Genomic DNA, 6,856 nt, shown 5'->3' with positions numbered 1-6,856 from the left:
AAACGTCCTCTCCTCCAAGAGATTTAGATTAATCCCCTTATCCAGTGGCTCAGGATCAGGCAGACAGTCAGGTCACCTGTTACGGCCTGGCCAGACCGGATTACCTGCCGTGACCCCAAAATTCACTCATGCACACCTGCTGCTGAGACATTTGCTGATTAATAACAGCAGGGACTTTGGGGGTGGTGTGTTTTTCACCTTCTGGGAAACTCTCTGGCTTGAACACGTGGGCCACCTGATGTCGGGCTGTAGATAAACATGCCTCTCTTAACCCCTTCTCCCCATCCCCCCAGCTACCCGCCCTGAATCTGCATCATTTGAAAGCTCCACCAGATTCCACATAACTTAATGTCCCAGAAAATAAAAGCTGATCGAGTCAATGGTCATCAAATTAAAGAATTTGAGAGCTGCCAGAATGTTCACAAATCATCCTGGTCAGGGTTGTGTGATGAACGTCTGTCGAGTTTTCCTACTTTCTTGTGGTAAGGGCATCCCAGTATCCCTTTGGAGGTTTATCCCTTGACCCCTCTCAGTCTGTGAGGTTTGGGGGGCCGCCCTCATGGTGTCTGGATGCAGGTGGCCTGGATGAAGTTTGCGTTCGTCTCCCTACAGCGCGGCTCCTTCGTAAAGCTACAGCTCTCACCAGATTCCAGAGCAACCTTTCCCTTCATGCCTTCGGGCCCAGGCTCCCTGCTCCTGCCATTCCCAGAAGTGTCACCGCCCACTGCTGGCTCCCTTTCTCCTGCTCACAGCTGTTACAAGCCCTTCATTACTGATCATCAGTTACCCCCATGTCCCCTGGGGGACCCTAACTGATCGGCACCCCTGCAGTTGGATACACCAGTAGCCCTTCTGACAGCTGAGCACCACTGTCACCCCCAAGTCTGTTTCCCCAGGCCCAAGAACTCATCTGCTTCCCTCTCATTGAAAATTCTACTACCATCCTCTTTCTTTTAGGGTTGCCCTTCTCACACTTAGTTTCAGAGTGGGGTTCAGTCTCCCAGCAGCCCTCAACCTCACCACTCTGAGTTACTCTCACTGCACACCAGGCACTATGCTCGGGATTTTCACAGGCATGAAAATGAGTTCATTGGCTACCTATCCCTGCAGGAAAATCCAAGTGGGGAAGTTACACACCTTTATCAATCTGCCAAAGTTCAAACTGTCATAGAGGCTGAACTGTTTTCCAGGTTTGGCAAATCGCTCGTGGGCAGGAGGTCATGCTGGTTACAGGCTTGGGCTGTGGAGCAGACAGACCTGAGCTCAAATCCCACCTCTGCCATGTGTTAGCTGTGTGACTTGGGCAAGTGACTTAACCTCCCTGGCCTCTGTTCTTTCATCCAGGCGGCCATGTCACACAACTCCAGGAGATAGTCATTCACATTGTGGCACCAGAGGGCACAAGTTTTCACAGGCTATGGAGTGAATGCCAACCCAGGAGCCCAGCAAGGAGCAGCGCTGACAATACTACCTCCCTGGATTATTGTTGTCAGTGGACACTGTAGCAAGAGTAAGCACTCAGCAATCAACCCAATAACAGAAGAGGAAACTGAGGTTCAGAGAGGTTAAATGATATGTCCCAAGTCACACATTAAAAAGTGACTGAGTCAGGATTTGAATTCAGGTTTCTTTTCATCCAGAGCCTGTGCCCTCTCTAGCCTGCTGGCCTCCAGTTTGGATAGCTACCATGCCACACACGTGTTCACAGCCATAGTCCACCCTTTTCCCCTCAGAGCACGGCTACCATCTCCAATGAGTTTTCTCTCAAGTGCAAATGGTGGTCTCCCCTCTCTCCTTCCCCCACCCCTGCAGAACTCCATGCAGACCCTCACTTTGTTCTTAACAGTCCCCATCTGGCCACGGGTACTTAGATCATCAAGTTGGATCCTGCGGCAGACATCACTAATCAATCCTGGAACTCTTTCCCCGCAGATCCAGGATGCAGGAGTCCAGGCAGGTAGCCATTACCCGCTGATTCTAGCGTTCTGTCAGGAAAAAAAAAACAAAAAAACACATTTGCTCTTCCTTCTCGAGATTGTAATCTCCTTGAGAGCAGCAGTAGAGTCGTAATCAGCTCTGCCCAGTTCCTGCCCCCAAACAGTTATAAGTTTTCATATATTAAGAACTCAGGAAAGTTTTGTGGATGGAAAAATTGTCTTTCCTTCTTATAAGCACGTGACTTTGGACAAGTACCTTCATCTTTCTAACATCAAACGGAAATGGAAGCTCAGAAAAATGAAGGGACTTGCCCAAGGTCACACAGCTGGTAAGAAGGGGAACAAATTACATCAAATAGAGACAAGATCTTCACTATATACCATTGGAGGTGTGGATGCATGTGGAATTCTTAGCACACTGCTTGGCACCTGGTATGAGCTCGATAACACCAGACTTCTTTTGTATAAAAAGGGATTGGCTCTGTTCCGTGGCCACAGCCTTGCATAAAACTGTTCTCAAGGGCTCTCTGGCCAGAATCTTTCCTTGATAGGAGAACACAAAAGGCCCCAGAAAGCCCAGGTTACTGGCTCACAGACTTGTGAGAATGTACACTCTAGAATACTGGGGCAGAGTAATCTTTCTAGAACCCTGGGCTGGATTCAGGAGCTGTGAGATTGTACTCTTGAGACCCCAGTTTGCCCAGCAGAGAAGCAAAGGTTGGAATGCTGATCCCAAAGGTCCCTCTGACATTCAAAGCTGTCTTCTACTGCTCCCTCCCCATGGCCCAAAGCAAGTTCGTGGGCAGCAATGATCTTCCCAGCCTATTGAACAACCCTGGGCTGCTACATAGCTGCAGGGAAGGTGGGGACCCAGGAGGCTGGGCCTGGCTCTGAAACAGACCACAACTTCCTGCAGGACCGGCTGGCCACGGAAGGCACGACCCTTGATGGAACCTTTCTTTTTTTTTTTTTTTTTTTTTTTTTTTTACGGTACGTGGGCCTCTCACTGTTGTGGCCTCTCCCGCTGCGGAGCACAGGCTCCGGACGCGCAGGCTCAGCGGCCATGGCTCACGGGCCCAGCCGCTCCGCGGCATGTGGGATCTTCCCGGACCGGGGCACGAACCCATGTCCTCTGCATCGGCAGGCGGACTCTCAACCACTGCGCCACTAGGGAAGCCCCTCTTTTTCTCTTTCTTTCTTCCTCCTTTCCTCCCTTTCTCCCTTCTTCCCTCCCTCCCTCCTTCCCTTTCACCTTTCTTTCTTTCTTTCCTTCCTCCCTTCCTCCCTGCCTCTTTCTTTCTCCCTTTCTTTCTTTCTTTCAATTAATTTTATTGGCATATAGTTGCTTTACAATGTTGTATTAGTTTCTACTGCGAAATGAATCAGCTATACGTATACATATATCCCCTCTTTTTTGGATTTTCTTCCCATTTAGGTCACCACAGAGCATTGAGTAGAGCTCCCTGTGCTATACAGTAGTTTCTCATTAGTTATCTATTTTGTACATAGTATCAATAGTGTATATATGTCAATCACAATCTCCCAATTCCTCCCACGCCCCCTTCCCCCCTTGGTATCTGTACATCTGTTCTCTGTGTCTGTGTCTCTATTTCTGCTTTGCAAATAAGATCATCTATACCATTTTTCTATATTTCACATATATGTGTTAACATACGATATACAATATATGATACTTGTTTTTCTCTTTCTGACGTCACTCTGTATGACAGTTTCTAGGTCCATCCACGTCTCTATAAATGACCCAATTTTGTTCCTTTTTATGGCTGAGTAATATTCCATTGTATATATATACCACATCTTCTTTATCCATTCCTCTGTTGATGGACATTTAGCTTGCTTCCATGTCCTGGCTACTGTAAATAGTGAAATGAAAATTGCGGTGCATGTGTCTTTTTGAATTATGGGTATATGCCCAGTAGTGGGATTGCTGGGTCATATGGTAGTTCTATTTTTAGTTTTTTAAGGAACCTCCATACTGTTCTCCATAGTGGCTGTATCAATTTACTTTCCCACTAACAATGCATGAGGGTTCCCTTTTCTCCACACCCTCTCCAGCATTTGCTGTTTGTAGATTTTTTGATGATGGCCATTCTGACCTGTGTGAGGTGATACCTCATTGTAGATTTGATTTGCATTTCTCTAACAGTTAGTGGTGTTGTTGAGCATCTTTTCATGTATTTGTTAGTCATCTGTATGTCTTCTTTGGAGAAATGTCTATTTAGGTCTTCTGCCCATTTTTTGATTGGGTTGTTTGTTTTTTTGATATTGAGCTGCATGAGCTGTTTGTATATTTTGGAGATTAATCCTTTGTCAGTTGCTTCGTTTGCAAATATTTTCTCCTATTCTGAGGGTTGTCTTTTTGTCTTGTTTATAGTTTCCTTTGCTGTGCAAAAGCTTTTAAGTTTAATTAGGTCCCATTTGTTTATTTTTGTTTTTATTCTCATTACTTTAGGAGGTAGATGAAAAAAGATCTTACTGCGATTTATGTCAAAGAGTGTTCTGCCTATGTTTTCCTCTAAGAGTTTTATAGTGTCTGGTCTTACATTTAGGTCTTTAATCCACCTTGAGTTTGTTTGTGTGCATGGTGTTCAGAAGTGTTCTAATTTCATTCTTTTACATGTACCTGTCCAGTTTTCCCAGCACTACTTATTGAAGAAGTTGTCTTTTAAAAATATGGAACGGGCTTCCCTAGTGGCACAGTGGTTAAGAATATGCTTGCCAATGCAGGAGACACAAGTTTGGGCCCTGGTCTGGGAAGATCCCACGTGCCGCAGAGCAACTAAGCCCATACACCACAACTACTGAGCCTGTGCTCTAGAGCCCACGAGCCACAACTACTGAGCCTGCATGCCACAACTACTGAAGCCTGTGCAGCTAGAGCCCATGCTCTGCAACAAGAGAAGCCACCACAATGAGAAGCCTGCACACCGCAACGAAGAGTAGCCTCTGCTCACCGCAACTAGAGAAAGCCTGTGCGCAGCAATGAAGACCCAATGCAGCCAAAAATAAACAAATTTTTTTAAAAATTAGTTCATTAAAAAAAAATTTTTTCATATGGACCACTTCACAAATTTGCATGTCATCCTTGCACAGGGGCCATGCTAATCTTCTCCGTATCGTTCTAAATTTAGTATATGTGCTGCTGAAGCGAGCTTGCTTTCTCTTTCTTCCCATCTTTCTTTCTTTTTTTTTTTCTTTCTTTCTTTCTTTCTTCCTTCCTTCCTTTCTTTCTCCCTCTCTTTCCTCCCTTCCTTCATTCCTCTCTCTTTCTCTCTTCCTTCCTTTCTTTCTTTTTCACTTTCTTCCTTCCTTCCTTCCTTTCTCCCTCCCTCTCTCTCTCTCCCTTTCTTTCTTTGTTTCTTCCTCCTAAACTGCTCATAACCTGCTGATTGAAAACATGGACCCTGGAGCCATAAGTTCAAATCCTGGCTCCACCAGTTACCAGCTCTTGCCTTAGGCAAGTTGCTCAAGCTCTCTGTGCCTCAGTTTCCTCATCTATAAAGTGGGGATAATAATAGTACTGACCCTCACAGTCCTTGGCCTCATAGAACCTACATCCTAGAAGGGGAGACCAGCATTAAATAAATAATTATACAATTAATTGATAATTATTCTTGCCAAAGGGCAGAGGAGTCAGGGAATGTTTCCCATGCAATTGTGGCTTGTCTATTCATCTATTATCTCTTCCACTAGCTTATAAACTCCAAGAAGCCTGGGGTCGTACATTTTACTTGCTAATGTTTACCTGGCTTTGGGAGGCACCCATTAACTAGGTTTGGATCAATGGATGAATGAATAAAGTGATGTTCCACTGGAGACCAGAAGGATGAGTTGGAGTAAACCAAGTGAAGAGAGTAGATGGAAGAGCAACCTAGGCAGAGGGAACAGCATGTGCAAAGGCCCTGTAGCTGAAAGGAGGTAGGAGTGTGTGAGGAAACAAAGCCAGGACAGTATGTCTGGAGCAAGCAGAGTGACAGGGAGAGTGAGGCAGGCTGCCCAGGGCCTTGGGAGCCCCATAGTATATTTTCTCTATCAAGTGCCCAGCCAGGGCTGTAATGGGGACTGAGCTGGGGCGTCAGAAAGACCTGGGTTTGGGACTTCCCTGGTGGCGCAGTCGTTAAGAATCCGCCTGCCAATGCAGGGGACACAGGTTCTATCCCTGGTCCGGGAAGATCCCACATGTCACGGAGCAACTAAGTCCATGTGCCATGACTACTGAGCCTGCACTCTAGAGCCCATGAGCCACAACTACTGAGCCCATGTGCCACAACTACTGAAGCCTGCAAGCCTAGAGCCTGTGCTCCGCAACAAGAGAAGCCACCACAATGAGAAGCCCGTGCACCGCATGGAAGAGTAGCCCCTGCTTTTCACAGCTAGAGAAAGCCTGCACAACAGTGAAGACCCAACACAGCCAAAAATAAATAAATAAGCTTATTTTTTAAAAAAGAAAGAAAAAGAAAAGAAAGACCTGGGTTCATATCCCAGCTTCTGCATTTTCTGACTGTGTGACAAGTCAACCTCCATGAGCCCTGGATCCTCGTTTGCAAAAGGGACATAATAATAGTAACCTATTGCCTGGGGTTTGGAAAGGATCATAGACTATAAAGCACTTAGCACAGTGCCTGGCACACAGATAGTGCTCAAGAAATGTTGCTGTGGTCATAATAGTAACATCTTTATGATTGACACAGGTCTCCTGGTTCTCTTTCACTGTCCCTGAAGCTGAGTCTTCTCCTTAAGGAGGGTCCCCATCTCCATGCCCTCCCGGGGACATAGTTGTTCCTGCTTTCCCCATGCCCTGCTCCCTCAGGTCCTCCTGGAGCTGTTCTCCTTGAAATTCCTGCACCCAAGACTGAGGAAATGGTTCCCTTGGCTCAGGGCAGAACCTGCGCCCATGT

The 6,856-nt window shown here is 46.3% G+C and overlaps 1 non-coding gene across 1 annotated transcript; it reads right to left on the bottom strand.

The window, feature by feature from the left end:
* Positions 1 to 5,006: 5,006 nt before the first annotated feature.
* On the bottom strand, positions 5,007 to 5,109 carry LOC115804123 (U6 spliceosomal RNA). The gene has a single exon (XR_004024975.2). It is a non-coding gene; the product is annotated as a U6 spliceosomal RNA (small nuclear RNA).
* Positions 5,110 to 6,856: the final 1,747 nt, after the last annotated feature.

Source organism: Delphinapterus leucas, chromosome 14 (assembly GCF_059928025.1).
Source record: "Delphinapterus leucas isolate spDelLeu-1000000601 "Yukka" chromosome 14, BTC_Dleu_Yukka2, whole genome shotgun sequence".
Lineage (NCBI taxonomy): Eukaryota > Metazoa > Chordata > Mammalia > Artiodactyla > Monodontidae > Delphinapterus > Delphinapterus leucas.
Note: the sequence above shows the minus strand (reverse complement) of the source record. Positions and strands in the feature narration are given on the sequence as shown.